The following is a 23812-nucleotide window of genomic DNA, read 5'->3' as shown; positions in this document are numbered from 1 at the left end:
AATAAGGATACATGCTCTACTATGTTCATAGCAGCCCTATTAATAACAGCCAGAAGCTAGAAACAACCCAGATGTCCCTCAATGGAGGAATGGATACAGAAAAATGAGGTATATTTACTATATATATGTACTATTCAGCCATTAGAAGCAATGAATTCATGAAATTCTTAGACAAATGGATGGAACTGGAAAATATCATCTTAAGTGAGGTATCCCAGTCTCAAAAGAACACTCAACATATGCACTCACTGATAAGTTGATATTAGCCTAGAAGCTTGGAATACCCAAGACACAATTCACATATCAATGATGCCAAAGAAGAAGGACAGAGAGGACCCTGGTTCTGGAAAGTCTCAGTGCAGCAGTGTAGGAGAATACCAGGACAGGGAAGTGGGAACGGGTGGATTGGGGAACAGGGGGAGGGAAGGGGACTTATGGGACTTTTGGGGAGGGAAAATCCAGGAAAATCACTTGACATATAAGTAAAAAATATATTGAATAAAAAAAGAATTTTTCATTGGATTATCACTCTATTGCTCACTGTTCATCCCTTATATTCTTCTTGATTTTGTTCTGTTCTCTGTTTGTCTTACGTTATTTAACCATTGCTGCTCTTGTGCTGACTCAGAATCTTCCAGTTACTTTTGTCTCCTTTTTACATATGATGTAGAGGGAAGAAAGCATTATGGTACTTGGCATATAGGTTTCTCGGTAAATAATTCCAGAAAAAGAGAATTTGTTTCCTAAGCACACATAAAATTGCCCGTGTTCATTTTTTTCTTTTATAAATATATAACCAGATGAAAAAGGAAATTATAGATCCACATTCAATCTTTATTTTTGCATTTATTTTTATAAGCAAAGTAAACCAGACTCATTATATATATTTTTATTACAGTGTATTTTGACTATGGTTTCTTCTCCCTCAACTCCTCTATGATTCCCAATCAGAATCTAGACACATACTGTCGCTTTTGAGGAACAGAAGCATGTAAAGACACATAATAAAATAAAAAAAATTAAATAAACCAAGTAAACTGGAATAGGACAAAACAAATAAGCAGAGGAAAAAGATCAAAAGAAGCAAAACTTATGCCTATAAATGCTGAGACGTGTATTTGTACACACACACACACAGGAATCCCTCAAAACCAAAAAGCCAGAAGCTGAAATATACATGATTAAAAAAATAGGGTAAAGTTCAAACGTGCTAAAAGGGTTTTGTCAGCTGTAGGATTGTCATTTAGCTCCAGGATTTCTCATTTATTATTTTTTCCACATAATCTGTCTTGGAGATAGTTGTGTATTGAAGACACTTGGGATCATTTTGTGAGGGTCAAATTGTGGTTTTTAGTTACTGTTTTGTGGATTTTATGGACTTGGTTGTCTTTGTGTTTGGTGCATGGATATTTATAACTACAACACTCTTGGTGTAGTTTTCCTTTGATGAGCATGCAGTGTCCTTCTTTATATCTTCTGATTAAGTTTAGTTTGAAGATGATTTTTCTCAGATATTAAAATGGCTACACTAACTTGCTTCTTGGGCTCATTTGCTTGAAATATTATTTTCTAAATTTTTGAGATATTATCTATCTCTGTTAAGGTGTGTTTCTTGGGTGTAGCAGAAGGATAAATCCTGGTTTTGATTCTAGTCAGTCTATGCCTTTTTATTGGGGTAACTGAAGCCATAGATGTTGATAGTTACCAATGAGCAGAGATTGCTGATTCTCATTATTCTGTTGTTGATTGTAGATCCTCCCACTTTTGATTTGGCTGTCTCAGATTATTTTTTGTGCTTTCTGGGGTGTCAGATTACTCCTTGAGTTTTCTGGGAAAGTTAACTTCTTTAGGTTAGTGCATTCCTTTTATGGTCTTCTGTAGTATTCACTTTGTAAACAGGAACTTCCTAAATTTGGGTTTATTTTTGAACATATTTATATCTCCATCTATTGTGTTTGCTAGCTTTTCTGGAAATAGTAGTATGAACTGATGTCTATAGTGTCCTGGAATTTGTAGAACATCAGTCCAGGCCATTTTTGGATTTTACAGTCTTCATTTAATAATCATCTGTAATTCTTCCATTGTCTTTTCCCTTGAAGTTTTTAATATTCTTTCCTTTTTCTGTGTATTTAGATTTTTCATTATTATATGTCATGGGAAATTTTTTCTAGTCCAGTTTATATGAGATTCCATTATTCTACTATTGAGGTAACTGAAACCATAGATGTCGATAGTTATCAATGAGCAGTGATCGTTGATTCTCATTATTCTGGTTTAGTGACAGTTGTGTTGGTTTTATGGACTTCGTTGTCTTTGTGTTTGGTGCATGGATGTTTATAAGTGAAATACTCCTTTGATAGGCAACTCCTATCATCTATCATTTTTAATATATATATATGCATACATACATACATACATTCATATATTTATATATAATTCTGTATTTAGGATTTAGTTTACAGTAGTATTTTTTTCCTCTGATTATGGTGAAAATATTTTCTGTGTTTTGGACCTTGGTTTCTTTTACTTCTTCTTTTCCTTTTATCCTTAGATTTGGTCTTTTCATAATGTGCCACATTTCCTGGATGCTTAAAAAATAACATTTTTTTTTTTGTCTAAATTATCCACCTCTCATATCTTGTCTTCAGTGCCTAAGATTCTCTCTTTCATTTCTTGTGGTCTGTTGCTGAAGCTTTCCTCTGTGGTGCCCATTTGAGGTCCTACATTTTTCATTTCCATATTTTTCTCATTTTTACGTTACTTTATTGATTCCATTTGCACTCACATATCTTAAACAGTTTTCTATCATTCTGCTGCTTGTGTATTCCTAAATTTCACTAATGGATTAAGTTGTATGCTTTTTAAGGTTCTTAAGCATATTCATAGCTATTTTGTGCCCCCGTCTTTTGTTCTAACTATATTAAATTACTCAGGGCATATTTTTTGTAGGCTTCCTGTGCTTTAGTGGAGATACATTACTCTACCTGTTACTTATGATTGTACTTGGTCTTTAGGATGCTTGGTTTGGGATGAATGTAATTCTAGTTGCTGATATATGGTCTTGTATCATTGGGCAAGTATTTTGCTCCTTGGTTTCTGTTGCTTTCCTTGTTTTGTTTTGTTTTGTTTTTTTTGGGTGGTTTGGGTGTAGGGTGGTGATGACTGTATATATATAGTCCAGGAGGAAATGATTCTGAGATCTTGCCATGTGTGGCCACTGGAAGTCACAGGTACAGTATGTTTGTACCTAATAGCTGATACTGAGGAATGGGGATGGGCTCTGGGAGGGGAGGTGTTCTCTGGGAGGATTCATAGAAGGAAGGAAACCTGGATGCACCACACGGATTTGAATAGGGCCTGGGAGGTAAAACTGAGATATTAGAATCTGAAAAGAGATAGGGACAGGGGGTAGTAAAAGATTGCCTACCAGGTTCTCTGACCACTGTGTTTCCAAGAGGGATGGTGGGTAAAACAAAGGAATCACCATTTGATTGAGAATGTCTAATTTTCTCAGACTTGGCATAGTGTCTTTGCAAACAGTACCTGTAGGTTGTTTTATACTTTAAAAGCAACCTAGTGGTATTTTCTATCTTTGTTTAATTTTCCATGTTCTGATCTGTTGCTATTCCAAATTATATGACTGACAAGACCATTTTCTCATCAAATCTCAAACTCCCAAGTCATTTCTCAAGTCATGGTATCTCTTCAAATAACGTTCTCAGCCTTCTATCCACAGGTACCAGAAGCTCCCCCAAGATTTTGCTACTTGTTTATTTTCCTGATGACTTGTGAAAAAAGGTTGCTTGACACTCCAGTCATTCTTGTCTACGGATGCTCTGACAAATTCTCAAAGTGTCCTTTCTTCTGACCCATTCTCATCTAAAGTTTACTCGCTTATCCAGCCTCAGTACCAGCTCCCATTTATCTTCATGGAATCGAGCACCCCAGTCTGAAATGAGCACTCCCTCTCCTGAACTCCTGCAAAATTTATTATCTGAATAATTCATCTGGCAATGAATCATGTTCTGCTCTGTGACATCTCTTTTATAATTGTCTGGTGCTCCCATTTAAGCATTTCTCCCTCAGTTTGCATGCTTATACTTTGTTTTTTCTAAATTACCAGTTACATTGCACATTCTAACAGTTATTAATTCTTTAGAAATAGCTTGAGATTAAGTAAACATTTATTGACTTATTTTCAAATATTGACTTATTTTGAACTATACAACCATTGCCATTGCTTGTATATACTTTTTATGTTGCTTAAGGGTTATGAATGTGTCATCCTCAGCCTTTAAGAGATCTTTCTTTTTGGGTCTATTATATCTTTGTGTGTCACAATTCTGATGAATTACAAAGGCCATTCATTAAGGATATTACAGTTTCTTTGTGTTACTAGGTCCTAGAGAGGAAAGGAAGATAGAAGAATATATGATTGATATTTTGAATAAAAATTTACTTGAAATATGCAGAAACCAGTTTAAGAGAGATTTAGAGGTATTATTGATGTTCAAAAACTGGATACTAATATCTGAGGAATTATATTTGCTTCATCAATTGCTAAAATTTGGGTTCTGTAATTTTTTTCTGTAGAAAATATGTAATTTCTGAATGGGTCTGACTAACCCGTTCTTTTATGTATTGTGCCGTGAATCATCAGTCCTGCAGTGTAGTAGACCGAATGTTTCTCCATTCTAGCATTACCTTCTTGTAGTAAAGATTAGATAAGTGGTGTGGATAACAATATAGCTAAGAGGCTTCATACTAGGTATATAACAAAGAGCTTATGAATGAATCAGTGCTGGCCTAAATTTAAGGTTATACAAATTCTTTATAAATTTCCTTCATAGTGTTTGGACAACTCACTATTTATTCATTGAGTAAGATACCCAGAAAGTCTGTGATTACACAGAGCAAAAAGATATTGAACATTTTTTGTTAAATCCATAACACTTGATAATAAATTTTATAGGAACAAAAATAAAGATAAAGATAGAAACCTCTGCCTCCCTCTTTAGCAGTGTGAAGTTGCCTGGGATCAGTCTATAGATAGGAGGGATGACAGAGGTACATAAATAAAGTTTTAGTTGTCTGAAGTTCTATTGAAATTGGACTACTACTTGAGTTTTAATTATTAAGCACATTTTTGATTTAGTTTTTGTTGAAATTTGTATTTACTTACATGACATTCAGTAAAGCATTGAGGGGACTTAGAACTGAGCCATCAGGAGATGACTAATGCTGTGAGTTATTAATATTTAATAATGGAATGCTTTTGAGACCTGCAATAGCTGCCTGTAAATACTTGAAAAACTGCCACAGATAAGGAGGAGTGTGTGTGTGTGTGTGTGTTTGTGTGTGTGTGTGCGTGCGTGTGTGTATGTGTGTAGTAATCTTGGAGAATGATTCAAGAGTCAATGTATTGAAGTTCAGAAGAGATGAGCTTTGACTAATGTAAGGAAAAAATGACATTTGTGGGCAAATGGAATTATTTAGCTAATATTAATTCTTGGGTGGACTAAGCAATATCATCTAGGGTACCCATTAAACAAAACAAACAAAAAAACAATAAAACAAACCTTTATACTAAATAACTTTTAGAGTCCCTTGCATTCTTAAGACTTGAAAATAATGTGTTTTTTTGTTTGCGTGTGTTTTGTGTAGGGTGTATGCACATACATATGTGTAAGTGTTTGCACATACATATGTGATAGTACTGTGAGCACTTAAGGTCAGAGTTTGATATCAGGGTACCTTCCCTAATCTCTTAATTTCAAAGGCAGGGTTTCTCTATGAATTTGAATACCAGTTTTTGGGCTAGAACAACTACTCAGAAAAAAAGAAAAAAAGGCCCGCTGAGCTGCATGTCTCAACCCCGTCTCTGCTCTTGTTTCAGGGATGTGCATGGCCATGGTAGGTTTCCATGGATTCCATGGATCCAAACCCAGGTCCTCATGTTGCATAGCAGTAACTTTACATACTGAGCCAAATTCACAACCCACGTTTAAAAATGTGTATAATTTTAACGACATTTAGTTTTCAAATGCAGTATGGTCTAGTGTCAGCTCTCAACTGCAAGTCTTTATTTTTGAAAGCCTAGAAAGCCAGTCAGTTGCCTGATGAGGATGCCATTTGTTTTTAATCATAACAACTTTCTATAGGTTATTTGAAAAATGTATGCAACTGATGTTTCTTTCAAATTTATTTTATGTGTTTTCTCATATACATGTAACCTTATTATTTCAAAGTATAAAATGAGGATTAAAAAGCAAGAATACCCCTTGAATTTTATCTTAGGAAGCTTTCCATTAGATTTTAAAGCTCATTTTCTTTGGTACTCCATTGGTATCTTAATTTCTCACGTTTTTAAAATCTGCAGTCTTGAACAATGTCCTCCTAAGTGCTACTGCTGATGCTCAGGGACTCATCTCACACTATTATTTTTCAACTAATGGTTGACTTTATTCTTCTTCTGTCCCCTAGTGTACCTTTAAATATTACTATATATAAATAACCTCAAATAATGGCTTAATAAACTTAATACCTAATATCTCCCAGGTGTCTACTGGTTGGCTCGGCTATTGGAGTAATCTGAATTGGTCTGGGGTCACTCCACTTTTCCACTTGGAGATTCATCTATTTTGAGACTATGTAGAATAAGATGTTTGGCTTCTCAACTAGACAGTTGGGCTGACTTACTTTGGTTCCTGGTATCCTTCCTTTCTTTAGAGGACTAAATAATGCTCACTTATTCTAATAAAGATTGTAGGCAAGGAATTTTTGCTTGCAGTTCAGGTCATTTTGGAATATAAATTGACATTTCCTTTTATATAGTGAGTTATCTCAGATCAAATGTCTAGTCAACTGCTCTGTTTGCCCTCATATGCAAGAACAGAATTTTTAAAACTACAAATGTAGCTTGGTATGGAATTGGGATAGAAGAGTTGTGAAGAATCTAGACTGAGAAGAATGCAATATGTGCATTATAGAAAGTTTACTGTATAACTCTATAATCTATGTAGTTAATATAGATTAATAAAACAAATTCAAAAGATTGTAGCCTGTGTGCAAGGTTTGATGTGTTGCTGTAGATGGTAGAGTATTACCAGTACTTATGTAAGAGGGGGAAAACTTCAGCTGTTTTTCCAAGCCATTTATAATACAGATCTCAAGAATGTGCTAAGAATTCAATTCTTCAATAATTTACAGAAGATGGTAAATGATTAAATGGGATCAAGCTTAAACTTTGAACCTTGAGTAGACATTCAAATTTCTAGTATAAACTTTTCTCATAGTTCTCAGGACTGAGAATATTCTCATTCTAGAAAAATGGATGGCTGTAATATCTATGCAGAGGATCTGATGTTGACCTATGTAGGCCCTGTACTTGCTGACTTTATTCTCTGTGTGCTCATATGAGCCTTACATAGTTGATTTTGAGGGCCTTGTATTCCCAGTGTCCTCCATTCCCTCTGGCTCTGACCATCTTTCTGCCTCCTCTTCCATGGCATTCCATACATTCTGAGGCGATGGATTTGATAGAGGTATACCATTTATTGCTCTGTGTTACAAGGAATCTTTTCCTCTGTTTATTTTCTGCCTGTGGGTTTTTACATCTGTTCCCATCTGCGGTAGGAGGAAGCTTCTGTGATGATGGCTGAATAAAGCACTGATCAATGAGTATAACATCATTAGGATTTATTTTACTGATGTTTTTTAAAAATATTGGACCAATAATATTTGGTTTTAGTCCTATGTCTAGGAGCTCTCTAGTCTCTGGTTCATGGTTACTGTGAAGGTTTATATGTACTTGGCCCAGGGAGTGGTACTATTAGGACATGTGACCTCATTGGAGTAAGTGTGTCACTGTGGGTATGGCTTTAAGAGCCTTGTCCTAACTGCCTGGAAGCCAGTCTTCTCTTAGCTGCCTTTGGAACAAGAGGTGGAACTCTCAGCTCCTCCAGCCCCATGTCTGCCTAGATGCTACCATGATCCTGCCTTGATGATAATAAACTAAACCTCTGAACCTGTAAGCCAGCCCTAGTTAAATGCTGTCCTTTGTAAGAGTTGCCTCAGTCATGGTATCTGTCCACAGCAGCAAAATCCAAACCAAGCAGTGCTAGGTATGGATTCTATCTTGTGGAGCCTGCAAATCAGACATTAGTTAGCAACTTCTATAAATTCTGTGTCACCATTTCCCTGGTATATCTTTCAGGCAGCATAGATTGTAGGTCCAAAGTTTTGTGGAAGGGTTGATGTATACATTTCTCTTGTGATTGCCTGTAGGGTACCTTCTTGTACCAAAGACACTTGAATGTAGGGATAAAATCTCCATGTACATACCAGCTTGACTTCTGCATGTTCAATTTGTTGTGTATATGTTGTTCTTAAAAATAGAGCACCAGTGTCAATTTGCAGAGAACAACTCACTGTCTTATTAACATCCTAGATTATTTGGGGATTTCATAGGATCCCCTTGGCCCACATCCCTTTTGGATCAATTAAGTCCTGGTACGGGAAGCCTCATTTGATGATAAAAATGGCCAGGTGGGACTCTTAGGATTGAAAACTCATGAGTTTCTCTCCTTTAAAATTACTATGTCAATTGGTGTTGTTCTTATTCAGGTCATGTTTGGCTAACAATGTTGGTGTGACTTCATCAGTATAGAAGACATAGGCATTGTTTGGAGAGACAAGCTCTTAACAAACTCCATTTTCCTCCAACTCCTATATATTTTTTCTTTCTTCTCTTCTAAGCGATCCCCAAGTCTTAAATGCATGGGTTGTATTGTAGAACTATTAGTTGGGACTAGAATCTATAACTCTGTATTTTGATTGCTGATTAATTTTTGTAATGGTCTCTGTTGGAAAGAGACTATACTTTTCTGTTGGTATAATAATAAGAATTTCAAATACAGTCATATATTATGGCTAGCTTAGTACAGTTGTGATTATAGGTTCTCCTCCTAGATAACCTCACCAACACTAAGTAGTTCGCTAGGTTTGCAATAACAGGCATGATTTTACACTCACTGAATCAGTCTTAAGTTCATTTAGATGTTGGTTACCATCAAACTATGAATGACACCAGGGTTGTTATACCATGCTGATTGTTGCCATGGTTCATGGCATCATAATTTAGTATGGTTTGATTGGTTTTCTCTTTTGGAAACTTGCATTTTGCTTTTTGGTATTAGAGAATACATTATATAGGAAGAGGGTTATATTAGTCAGGGTTCTCTTGAGTCACAGAATGTATGGGTAGTCTCTATATAGTTAGGGAATTTGTCAATGACTTATAGTCTATAGTCCAACTCCCCAACAATGGTCAGCAGCAGCTGCAGATGGAAGTCCAAGGATCTAGCAGTTGCTTTGTCCCACGAGGCAAGCAGGCAAAGAAGAGAATAAGTCTTCCTTCTTTCAATGCCCTTATATAGGTCTCCAGGAGAGGGTGTGGCCCAGATTAAAGGCAGGTGCCACTGCACCTTTTATCCCAGATGCCAGATGACTTTAAACTCAGAGATCTCTTTGTCTTAATCTTCTGGAATTCATAACCACTAAGCTTCAAGATCTCCATGCCAAGATACAGGTCAGAAACTTGTATCTCTGAGCTTTCAGAATAGTATCATAGGTGAGTCTTCCAATTCGAGATTGTAGTTTATTCTAGATATAGTCAATTTGACAACCAGGAAAAGCTTCTACAAGGGTTTTTAGGTCAGATCTTATTTGTAAACTTCTATGCCTGCTTCTGAAATGCATGGTTTAGTGTTAGAAATAGGGATATACTTACCTTCCATATATGAAAGGCAACAAAGGCTACAGTGATAACTTACAATATTTTGTAAGTCTCTTGGATACCCCTGGCCAACAATTTGAAAGAAGGAATCTTATGCTTGGTGTTAAGACTTTTATTGTTTGCTTTATGGCTCTTGGGGATACATTATCAGCCCAGATAGAAATTTTCATTTAAACTACATATGTGTTTGTGTATGTTAGGTAGTTGTAGATGGCAGTTAGTAGTATGCTTTCTTATTGCGAACTGTCTTGGCATGGACTGTTCACAGTGTTAAGCATTAAACTAAAGCTCCCCCTGTTGAATTTAGTAATATTCATCTGGGGATACAAAGAGGAGTCCAGCTAATGAAACTAGGAAGAAATGTGAATGATTATTAGTCCAGGCATCACAGTATAGACTTTATAGTATGTGTGCAAAGCTTGTGTGTCATACATAAGGCAGCAGGCTGGTGGCCAGTGTAGGGTATAAAGTTGTGTTCCTTTAGATACCCGCACATAGTTAGTCAGAAGTCATGATGGAAGAGATATTGTCTTATTGACATTGTTAGTTAAAATAAAAAAAAAGTCTAAGATTTGCAGAGCATAATAGTACATACTTAGGTGGTGTGAACAGTGAGAAGATTCAAGGCAAAATGTTAAAAAAGAATATTGAGACCATCTGTGTGGGAGAAGAGATTAAGAAAAATTATAGAAAGACTGAATGTAAAGGGCTATTGCAAATAAACGGTAAATGACACACAATTACTGTCAATAGTAAAGGCTAAGAGAGATCAGATGGTATAGAAATATGTATAATAAATATCCAGTAGTACTTTGCATGTTGGGGAATAAAACATTGTGGGAGAAGAGGACCATTTGACACAAATCTGGAAAATAATACAACATTAAATATACATAGCTTTCTCAGTTAAAATTAATGAGGGACATAACTGCTACTAATATCTGAAGGGTGTTAACAGGAAGAAAGGAGCATAATTACTTAGCACCATACCAGTAAACATAATTAGGAATAATGGTATGCAATTAAGAAAAGAAAAATTTAGTCACAACATCATAGAGGTTCCTGTGTGCTAGTGACATCTATTAAATTATGGCAGTGCTTCCCAAGGCAGTTGGGAGGAGTCCTGCTTCCCCAAAGCACCCAGAATAAATGAAAGCAGACTGCCAAAAGCACACCTCTCCGTGACAAAGAAAACATCCTCATGTGGAGGCTCTGCATAGATCTACTGCACTTATTTTGTGTTTCTTCAAATTGGGGTCTTGGAGAACAAAATCAAGTCCTCTGATTGCTATTGTTAATTCCTGCTGGAGTTTACTCTTGGTGACCTTGCTGTTCTGTGTACTTGTGCAAACTAAAGTGTCTGTGCAATAGCTGATAACATCACTGCATCTATCTCAATCCAAGGCTTGGAGGGCTTTTCTGTATTTCTAAGGTGAAACTTGACAATGAGAAGGAACCTTAAGGGCAATTAGGGTGTTTAGTATTCATTCTTTTCTTCCTTCTAAAACATCTAGGTGAACTCCTTTTAAAAATAGATGGGGATTAAGTAGCGATCTGTAGCTGGTAAGGAAAGGGCAGATGAGGGTGACTGCTCAGGCATGCCAATTCCAAAAAGCTGCCTACAGAAGTGGCAATGGACACAGGATCCAGAGTCTGTTGGAGAAACCTCAGGTTGTTAATTAGAAAATTGACAGCAAAAGGAAAAGGTTAAAGGAAACTGGTATATATATATATTACAGTCTGAATTTTAAAAGGCCAGCATTCCACTTCAGCCCAGATGCTTGAATATCACATAAGACATTCTGGCTTCCACACTGAGTGTGCACACTTAGGGAACTGCGGTTGGCTCCAATGTAAATATTCTTTGACTGATTAGTATGAAAATGGCCCTTCCTTTCTGCTTTCCTTTGAGATACTGACAAGAAAGTGACTGGAGAGAAGCATGAATTATGTATTTCAGAAGAGAGATCTACTGAAATTAAAGATGAGAATACTTACTTTGTATTGTTTTGTGCTCTCCAGACAGTGGCTATCTGCTTAAATCAGCGTGTTTAATTTATGAGGGCTGCCATTTCTCTATTTAATCTTCAGAGCACAGAACTTTGTTCTTCACACCTTTGTCTGCAGATAGCTTAGCTTATTTTCAAGAAAGCTGCTGATCTGAGTCTCTTCACAGGGGTAACAAAAGCAATTAGAATGGCTATGATTTGTATAAACATAAATGTTATCCATTCAATTCATGTTTCTTTTCCATGCAGAATGACAGTGTTTAAATTCTCTAATTTAAACTCACTTTTCTTGGACACAGTTTATTACTGTATCACTTTGAAATCCAAATACTTGTAACTAGTCATAACACTTATCTTATAGGTTCTTATAAGACTTAAACTGAACGATTAAATGCCTACCAGGAGTTTATTTTGTAGTTATTACTATACAGATTCTGTCTATGACTTATTTTTACATTACCTATATAGAGTAATAGTAATACACTATTCTAATACAATATCAATTACTGACTTGTGAACTCTCTGTCAAAAATTGAGACCCTCAACCACAAAGAGCAATGGAGAATACTTCTCATATAAGAGAACAGTCTGGGTAGTCTAGGGTATGACTTCTTTCCAGTTTGCTCTTACACATGGTTGATAGCAGGATCAGTCCAGTTTTACGCTAATTCTAGCTTTTGAGTTGCAAGGCTAGCCCTGCCTTTTCTATTTTTTTTTCTTTATTTTCTATGTTCTTTGTTTACATTCCAAATGCTTTTCCCTTTCCTGGTTCCCTCCTCCCCATATGTCCCATAAGCCCTTTCAAGAGGACCATTTACACTTTTCACCTAAAAGCTTCAGATCTTAGCTCCTCCATCATGTATAAAAATTATTAAAGTACAGAGATGACATCAGCTTGAAACTTTTCAGAGCAGGCTACTTCATGATAATGTTGTTAGACTATTAATATTTTGTTACATTTGTGGGACTTATTTGACCCATTTCTTACCTGTAAGATTTTCCCCCAACAAACAATGTATTTTTATTTTTTGTAATATATTTTCCTTGATCCTTTATAGATTAGATTGAGATGAAGATATATTTAATTTAAGCAGGCTTTTTGAGTAAAAAATTTAGAACATTTTATTTGGGAGAAAAAAACCTGATGGGTAATGTGGGAAGGACTCAGAAATTTGGATTTGTAAAAAATGGACAGAATTGAATTTTACTTGGTCCTTATTGCAAGTGATGTTTATGTTAATAAAAGAGTATTTAAAAAAAAAAAGAAAGAAAATATTCTTGTTTTCCTTTGATCTTTGCATCCTGATTTAGTCTGCAATTTAAGTCCCCTTTCATTTAGTTGCCAAGGTAAAAGGTATCAAAAAGCTGAATTAATAATGAGTCCTTCTGATCAAAATGTTATTATGCCTATTGAAAATATTACACACATGGGTACACATTACTATTATCTATTTCTAATTAGAATTAATTATCTGTCACTAATTGGAAATGAATGACACATACTAAAATGAGAATGTAAGTATAAAAATATATGTTTTAAGGAATTAGAATACTACAAAATAATATTTCACCTCAAAATTTTGAAAAGAAATAAAGTAAAAATAATCAATACTATCTAAGATGCATTTGGGAAAGTCCACATGAGAAGCGAAAAAAATTCTTTATTTTAACAGAAGTCACTAAGATAGAAAATATGAAAAGAAATAAAACTATTCCAATTTGACATTGAAAAATACTCATCTCTTAGCGAAAGTATTAAAAATAAGTAGGTCATAAAGATGAGAATGTAAAACGCTGTGATATTGGCTTCTTATCTTTAAATGAAATTCTAATTTGACTGTAGCACAAGGAGAAGGAATGAATACAGTATGTTTTCCCATGCGAGCTGTCAAAATGATAAAACTGAATACTCCTGAAATCAGCTTTTCCATGGACAACTGGTTCATCATCATTAGTATGTATATCCTTATTAATATCTAGGACACCGAAGACTGTTAAGAGCTCCATTGCTGTTTGTTAAAATTCAGCTCTACTCCAATCAATTGCAAAGATATAGATATATATACACATATCATGGTATAATGGACAGAAATTATTATTTGATCTCACTTCTGTAATGTAATGGGAAGATATCTGGATGGTATACCATTCCACCCTAAAAACCATGTGAACATTTTCTAATACTTTGAAGTATTCCTTTCTGTTGCATGCCTGTATGCCTGTAAGTCTATTTTCTCAGCTTTCAGAGTAACTTTGTATACTCTTGTTGCTTGGGCAGGTTTCTCAGTGAGCTGTGGGAGCCTGCCAGGAACCTGAGGTCCTTTGATTTTCAAATGAACTGGATTAAAATAATCAATCTGATCACTTTCTCTCTAACACATTTCTTGTGGTCATTGCCAGATCTAAAAAGAACTACAAAAATTATGAATAGAAAAGCATTTTAGGTGAATGAGTCTATCATTAATTCCTGATATATAAATTCAGAAAGGACAATTAGGTTCAGTTACTAAAAGACAAAAACATGGGTATAAGAGATAGTAAGATTTAAAAATCTAGAAATCAACGGTTACAGGAGACACAGTCATGGGCATGGGAGTCTGTGAACACACAGTTAAATATACCCATTTGTTGTGCCATGGCTGGCAGGGGATTTCATGACAAGATATTCACCGATGCCTCTTCAGAGTGAAGATGGCTCTGTGGAAACCAATCCCTTCTGCCATCCCTTGGATTTTCTTCCCTTAACCAAATACTCACTGAGGCCATTTCAGCTGCAGCTTCTGCACCAATGCTCCATACCTCTGGTGCACTGTAAAGATTGATGATTATTTGCTTTCACATGTTTTTCCCCATATTAGTTATTGCTACTTTTAGGTTACATAAGCCATGCATTCCTTAATATTTAGAAGATCTCTGAATTCTTCCTTTTAACTGGTGACATCTCTCATGCCATACTCAGGACTCTTTCCATAGCTCATATTTTTATAGCGAACAAAGAACACAGCATTTTTATATTTTCTAGCAAACCCTTAAAGTCATTCTTAGTCTGCACTTGATAATAATGAAGATTTTCCTTGTAGGTTGATAGTACTACATATTTTAAATTCACTATTTACATAAAGTTAGCATATGTCCTTCCTGAGTTAGTATATGTGTCTTTGCCCTTGGGTTTTGTTGTTGTAGAAGTAGTAGTAGTTGTTGTTGTTGTTATTGCTTCCTAGTACAAGTTTCCAATTTTTATGTTTCATGTAGGTTCATATTTATAGGATTTCAGAAAGATAATTTCTTTTTTTCCTCTTGGAGCTCTTTTAATTTTCTTTTTTTTATTTTCTATATTCTTTGTTTACATTACAAAAGCTTTCCCCTTTCCTAGTCCCCCCCCCCCCCATATGTCCCATAAGTCCTCTTCTCTCCATCCATTCTCCTATCTTTCCCACTCCCTTTTCTCTGTCCTGGTACTCCCCTACAATGCTGGATCAAGCCTTTCCAGGATTAGGGCCCTTTTCTTCCTTCTTCATGGGAATTATTTGATATGCTAATTGTGTCTTCAGTATTTAGAGCTTCAGGGCTAATTAATATCCACTTGTCAATGATTGCATTCCATGTGTATTCTTTTGTGATTGCGTTACCTCGCTTAGGATGATATTTTCCAGTTCCAACCATTTACCTAAAAAATTCATGAATTCATTGTTTTTAATTGCTGAATAGTACTCCAATGTGTGTATATACTTCACTGAGTGATATCTGGGTTCTTTCCAGCTTCTGGCTATTATAAATAAGGCTGCTATGATTAATGTAGTTAAAATGGCCATCTTGCCAAAAGCAATATGCAGATTCAATGTAATCCCCATCAAAATCCCAACTCAGTTCTTCAGAGTTAGAAAAAGAAATTCTCAAATTTATCTGGAATAACAAAAAACCCAGGATAGCTAAAACTATTCTCAACAGTAAAAGAACTTCTGGGGAATTAGTATCCCAGACCTCAAGCAATACTACAGAGCAATAGTGTTAAAAACTACATGGTATTGGCACAGGGACAGGCAAGTGGACCAATGGAATAGAATCGAAGACCCAGAAATGAACCCACACACCTATGTTCACTTGATCTTCGACAAAGGAGCTGAAAACATCCAGTGGAAAAAAGATAGCCTTTTCAACAAATGGTGCTGGTTCAATTGGAGGTCAGCATGCAGGAGAATTCGAATTGATCCATTCTTATCTCCTTGAACTAAGGTCAACTCCAAGTAGATCAAGGACCTCCACATAAAACCAGACACACTGAAACTAATAGAAAAGAAACTGGGGAAAACCCTTGAGGACATGGGCACAGGGGAAAAGTTCTTGAACAGAACACCAATTGCTTATGCTCTAAAATCAGGAATTGACAAATGGGATCTCATAAAATTACAAAGTTTCTGTAAGGCAAAGGACACTGTCAAAAGACAAAAAAAAGGCAACCAACAAATTGGGAAAAGATCTTCACCAACTCTACATCCGATAGACGGCTAATATCCAATATATACAAAGAGCTCAAGAAGTTAGACCCCAGGGAAACAAATAACCCTATTAAAAATGGGGTACAGACCTAAACAAAGAATTTTCACCTGAAGAAATTCAGATGGCTAAGAAGCACCTTAAGAAATGCTGAACATCATTAGTCATTAGGGAAATGCAAATCAAAACAACTCTGAGATTTCACCTCACACCAGTCAGAACGGCTAAGGCTAAAAACTCAGGAGACAGCAGGTGTTGGCAAGGGTGTGGAGAAAGAGGAACACTCCTCCACTGCTGGTGGGGTTGTAAGATGGTACAACCACTCTGGAAATCAGTCTGGTGGTTCCTCAGAAAACTGGACATGACACTGCAGGAGGACCCTGCTTTACCTCTCCTGGGCATATACCCAGAGGATTCCCCAGCATGCAATAAGGACACATGCTCTACTATGTTCATAGAAAGATAAATTTCTATTTCTAATATATTTTTCAAAATTCTTCTGGAATATAAAAGTATAATTTGTTGAAATAGATTAGGTGAGAAAAAGATTATCAAGAATAATAAATACTCCTTGCAATAGGTCAGAGGGAATGATTAAAAACAAATTCTCTAAATCAAATAGTTGGTTTGGATGCTAGACTAAACCAGTATTAAATTTCTCCACGTGTTTAGAGGAAGATTGATAGTGGGAATTTTTTTTTGTCATAAGTTATTCAGAAGCTTATTGTTATCAGCATAATTTAATGACATTTCAAGTAAAAATGGAAACATAAGAGACATTATAGTAATACAGATAATATTTGATAGTGGGATTTTTTGATGTGCTGAGTTAATTGTCAGTTAGCCAATAATAGACATGTGAGTTTGCTAGTTGGCCAACAACTGAATTTATGCTTCTTACTTGCCAGAGAGACTGGGAAATTGGAGTAATGTCTATTTCTATTTCTATATTTATAGATGTACTTCTCGGTTTTTTGGGAAAGCTGTTTTGTTCATTATTAAACTGGCAGGAACTTAAAAAGATCTGTATACCTTCAGGATGAGAGTCATTTTCTAGTCATATTGATGAAGATTCATGTTCATGGAATTGACGCTTTGTAGATATAATCTTCCAGGGTCAGGATTCATCAGAGGAAGGAAAAGAACAAACAATGGTTCATTATTAGCAGTGATGCATACCACTCCTGTTTATGTTCTATTCCCCATAGGCATGCTTATTAGTCAGGATTCTCTAGAGGAATATAAATTCATTCCTCTAGAATATTCCATATATAGCTCCATGTATATATCTATATCTATCTATATATAATTTATACACATTAATTATTTATATAATATACATTTATGCAATATAATAACATGTATTTATATTAAAATATCTCTTTATAAAAGGACTTACCAGAGTGGCTTACAGTTTTTAACATTAGCTGTCTTCCAATGAAAAGTCCAAGAATCCAGCAGTTATTCAGTCCATGAGGCTAGATTTCTCATATGGTCTCCAGTATATGTAGAACACTGAAGACTTAGGCTCTAATGCCAGTGAAGTGACGGACATCCCAGCTCTAGTGAGGGAAAGCACACGAAGAAAGCAAGCTTCCTTCTTTCTTTTCTTTTATATATTCTCTGAGAAGAAGGTATGGCCATTAAAGGTGTATGTTTCCACTCTAAAGACCTGTACTTAAACATATGTCTTCCCACTTCAAATGATTTAAGTAAAAAATAAAATTGATAATCATAGGTATATCCAAGAACTGGAGTTTTAGTTAATTCCAGACGTAGTCAAGTTGACAGCCAAGAATGGGCATCCCAACATGGCAGTTCTATCATGAAAGTCTGCAGTTGTAGGCTTGTGATTTAAGGGGGAAAAAAGAATAAGGATTTTGGTGACCAGCAATCAGCTTACATAACAGATTAGTCTTTGCTAGGGTTTATGTTCAATCTATACCTAAATATGTAATTTTTTTTATTACTCTGACAGAAATCTAAGCACAAATATTAGTATCCTAACAGAGTATCAGAGTAGGAAACCTCTGAGAATATTAACATGCTTAAGACCATTGTTATAAATATTTTCCCTGACTAGCAGTCTGTGTTCTATATTCTTATGCTATCCACATAAGCATATATAAAAAGTGTGTGATATATGGACGGGGACAGACACAGTTTTCCATTTGATTTTTGTATCCTCATTCTAGATGATCTTATAAATACAACATGATCAGACTCACAGGATGCTAACCTCCTATTCCAATTTCTCCAATGTAATTCCACCTTTCTAAGTGCTGCTCTCTTTTATCTCTTTGTCCTATTTTGTAGAAGCCTTGTTAATTTCACATCACATCAACATTATTTGTATAATACTTTTACAATGACTGAAAATTTATCTCAGTAATTAAACACATATAAAATTTCAAAATGATAAAGTTTTAGAGCCTGAATTTCATACTTATTAATTTGACCTTATTAATTGTTTCAAATATTTTTATCACTGAAAATAATTAAAAAGCTTAAAAAAGAAAGATGAAGTAAGATATTTGATAAGTTAGAATGACAAAAAATGCAGAGATAGAAGGTAATTAAAACTGTTAGTGCTTTGGTTTAAAGATTTAGCTTTAAAATAAAATATGAACAAATTTGACTAACTCAAAAGAGGGAGAAAAAAAGCTTTTCAAGCCTTCCTGTTAATGCCATGCAGTGTGTATGTTATATATTAGTACTCAGGATGTGTGGAGGCCCTTTTCTGAATGATATGTGGTGATTATCCCCTACAGGGGTATAGTATACATTCAGGGTAGGGTTTATATTTATGCCAAAATATGATTATTGCTCACATTTTCTATCTGAGGGACATTTTTTATGTCCTCACAGAAAATTGAGCTCAACTGCAAAAATGAACAAGGGAAAACGTTTTCCCATTTAAATTAAACACTGCAGTGATATGCTTGCAAAGACACAAAAACATAATTACACAATTTATCAATTATTTTTCAATCCCTTTACTGAATATCGATTTTCTATTAGCAATAGTATATAGATTATGGTCATCTAATCCTTTGCAATTCAATGCTATGATATTATGTTGCAATGAGGTTTTAAGAAAAGATTTAATATTAATATAAAAATCTTCTATCGTATAGCTCAAAATAGGAGAATGTGTCATGGAATCTATGGCTCTGATTCTGTAAATTTGCATTTAATTATGTGAAAGTATTTGTCTTGTCCTATTCTAGGTGATGAAGAAATGAGAGCTAATAAAGACCAAACTTTACTGAGCATTTATTCTATTCCACAAATGTTTGTATGCCTCTAGGTTATAAACAAATATCTTAAAAGGAAAAGAGTTGGAAGTAATCCCCCCATCAGGAAAAGATGGTGTTAACCTAAAGTAATGAAAATAGTAGAGAAGACAGTGGAGTGATCTAAAACATCTCAACACTATTTTCCAAGAAAGTGGGAGGAGTGGTACTTAATGACCTCAATCACCCATCCTACACAAAAACCAACTCGTTATGGAACAGAATTCTTAATATAAGACAAGAAACTATTAGAGAAAATGAGAGGAAAAATGCTCCAGGATAATAGGTACGGGTAAGATCTTTCTTAATAGGGCTCAATCACTCAGATATTGAGGCTAATAACTGATAGAAGACCTTGTGAAACTAAAATGCTTTTTTTTAAGCAAAAGAAACATTTAATACAATGAAGATACAGCCTACAGAATGAGACAAAAACCTTTGCCACCTACATATGTGACAAAGTTTAATAGATTATTCAAAGAACTGAAAAAATCTATCTGAACAAGAAGTCATTCAAAATAACCAACAAATGAATCAACGATCTTTAAAGGATGAGATATAAAACATGTTCACTGACACTAGTTATGAGAGAAAAACAAATAAAAATGGCTTTGAGATTTCATCTTTCCCATGTCAGAATATCACTGATCAAAAAAATATAAAAATTGTTACTTTCTGTATTAACTGTTTACCATGTCAGAGAGAAGTTTCCTTAGCAAAGATTAAGATTAGGGATAAGGGATATTCTTCCCCCCTCTTTCAGCACTGGGACTCTATTATGTTAGGACCTCTGCAGTCCCTGTGCTTGGATGAGGTCAACATTACTATAAATTCATATGCGCATCAATCAGGTTGTGTCTGCAAGACACTGTTTCCTCACTGTCTTTCACCTTTCTTGGTTCTTAGAATCATTCTGGACAAATGTCTTTAGGCCAAAAAAGGAGCAGATTCATTCCCAGGACCTGTGACCTCCAGAGCCCTGGTATGTTGACTAAGCCCTAGGCTTGAGATCCTTCCTGTGGAGTTGGCCTCAAATCAAATCCAGGAGCAGTTGGTAACTCTCATAACCTACATGCCACTGTTGTTTATTGGCAAATTTTGCATGGCGTAATTGATATTATAACACGGAGCATTGGCTTCACAGATACCATATGTGTCTTTTCTCCCACTACACCCTCTATGGTATTTTCCAGCCAAGCTGGAATTCCAGTGGAAAAATAAGTTTGCCAACCCACCCAGAAACCTTCATCCCCCAAATATTCCTGTCTAACAGAAATCCATGGATAAAGATGGAGCAGAGACTGAAAGAATGGCCAACCAATAACTGGCCCAATTTGAAACCCATTTGACAAACAATCCCTGAGATTACTAATGATACTATGTAATGTTTGCAAACAGGAGCATACCATAACTATGCTGGGCTTTAAATAGCAGCTGACTGAAACACATGCAGATATTCACAGTCAAACATTTGATGGAGGTTAGGAACTCTTATAAAAGAGTTAGAAAGAGCAAGTCTCTAATTCATCTGGAATAACAAAATACCCAGGAGAATTAAACTATTCTCAACAGTAAAACAGTTTCTGGGGTAATCATTATCCTGGACTTCAAGCAGTACTACAGAGCAATAGTGTTAAAAAAACTACATGGTATTGGTACAGTGACAGGCAGGTCGATCAATGGAATAGAATTGAAGACCCAGAAATGAACCCACACGACTATGGTCACTTGATCTTTGACAAGGGAGCTAAAAACATCCAGTGGAAAAAAGATAGCCTTTTCAACAAATGTTGCTGGTTCAACTGGCAACTGGCAACTAGCATGCAAAAGAATGCAAATTGATCCATTCTTATCTCCTTGTACTAAGCTCAAGTCCAAGTGGATCAAGGACCTCCACATAAAATCAGACACACTGAAATGAATAGAAAAGAAACTGAGGAAAAGCCTTGAACATATGGGCACAGGGGAAAATTTCCTGAACAGAAAACCAAACCAATAGCTTATGCTCTAAGCTCAAGAATTGGCACATGAGACCTCATAAAATTACAAAGTTTCTGTAAGGCACAGTACACTGTCAACAGGACAAAACGGCAACCAACCCTATGTACGACAGAGGGCTAATATCCAATATATACACAGAACTCAATCCTTAAGATTGATAACTGAGAAATGGTGCTGGTTCAACTAGAGGTCAACATGCAGAAGAATGCGAATTGATCCATCCTTGTCTCCTTGTACTAAGCTCAAATCCAAATGGATCAAGGACCTCCACATAAAGCCAGACACACTGAAGCTAATAGAAAAGAAACTGGGGAAGACCCTTGAGGACATCGGTACAGGGAGAAAGTTTCTGAACAGAACACCAATAGCGTATGCTCTAAGAGCAAGAATTGACAAATGGGACCTCATAAGGTTACAGAGTTTCTGTAAGGCAAAGGACACCATCAAGAGGACAGATCGGCAACCAACAAATTGGGAAAAGATCTTCACCAATCCTACATCAGATAGAGGGCTAATATCCAATATATATAAAGAACTCAAGAAGTTAGACTCCAGAAAACCGAACAACCCTATTAAAAAATGGGGTACAGAGTTAAACAAAGAATTCTCACCTGAAGAACTTCGGATGGCGGAGAAGCATCTTAAAAAATGCTCAACTTCATTAGTCATTAGGGAAATGCAAATCAAAACAACCCTAAGATTTCATCTTACACCAGTCAGAATGGCTAAGATTAAAAATTCAGGAGACAGCAGTTGTTGGAGAGGGTGTGGAGAAAGAGGAACACTCCTCCACTGCTGGTGGGGTTGCAAATTGGTACAACCACTCCGGAAATCAGTCTAGCGGTTCCTCCGAAAACTGGGCACCTCACTACCAGAAGATCCTGCTATACCACTCCTGGGCATATATCCAGAGGACTCCCCACCATGTAATAAGGATACATGCTCTACTATGTTCATAGCAGCCCTATTTATAATTGCCAGATGCTGGAAAGAACCCAGGTATCCCTCAACAGAAGAGTGGATGCAAAAAATGTGGTATATCTACACAATGGAGTACTATTCAGCCATTAGAAACAATGAATTCATGAAATTCTTAGGCAAATGGATGGAGCTAGAGAACATTATACTAAGTGAGGTAACCCAGACTCAAAAGGTGAATCATGGTATGCACTCACTAATAAGTGGTTATTAACCTAGAAAACTGGAATACCCAAAACATAATCCACACATCAAATGAGATACAAGAAGAAAGGAGGAATGGCCCCTGGTTCTGGAAAGACTCAGTGAAACAGTATTCGGCAAAACCCAGAACGGGGAAGTGGAAAGGGGTGGGAGGGAGGACAGGGGAAGAGAAGGGGGCTTACGGGACTTTCGGGGAGTGGGGGGGCTAGAAAAGGGGAAATCATTTGAAATGTAAATAAATTATATCGAATAAAAAAAATTTAAAAAAAAGATTGATAACTGAGATTTACCTTCTGATATAATGGGTTTCCATAAGAAATTTTCAATATAGTCAGTTTTAATTAACCTACACTACTCTTGCCCATGTACCATTATTGTGAATATATAGCTGCCATATGCATAACTGCTCACCCCTAAATGAACTGACCATATCAGTGGCCCCAAATATTCCCCAAAAGGCTCAGCGAATATCATAGAAGAGGGACAGAAAGAATGAAAAAACTTGGAGTACAGAGAGAACTACTATCTGTGGGACATGGCAGGACTTACAGGGTTGGGTAAATATATGAGAGAAAGACAACTAGATCACCCAGCAACAAGCTACACTAATTGAACTCAGTGAGCTGTTAACAAAGAAAGGGTAGAATATGAAGAGGGTCAGAGGATATGATTGGAGAACTTGTGAGGAAGGGAAGAATCAGAGGTTCCTCGGGTGGTAGAAGGGACTTATAGGGAATCAAAACAGGAGATTGTGGTGAGGAGTTTGGGTGTTCCTGAAGAGATGGGGAGTGAGAATTGTGGTTACATATGATCAAGATTGATTTTATACACAGAACAGTTGTCAGATAATGAAAATAAAGATATACACAAACAAAACTGACAAAGTCTACTTATGGGGTATGTTAATGGGTATTTATATCTCTGTGGAAATGATAATGGAGGTTTCTGGGAAATAAAAGCAAAAAACAATCCCAAAATAGGTTGATAGACCATCGCTACTATTTCTGGAGAACTCTAAGTAAGCACATCCCAGA

The sequence above is a fragment of the Apodemus sylvaticus genome, chromosome 12 (genome assembly GCF_947179515.1).
Source record: "Apodemus sylvaticus chromosome 12, mApoSyl1.1, whole genome shotgun sequence".
Lineage (NCBI taxonomy): Eukaryota > Metazoa > Chordata > Mammalia > Rodentia > Muridae > Apodemus > Apodemus sylvaticus.
Note: the sequence above shows the minus strand (reverse complement) of the source record.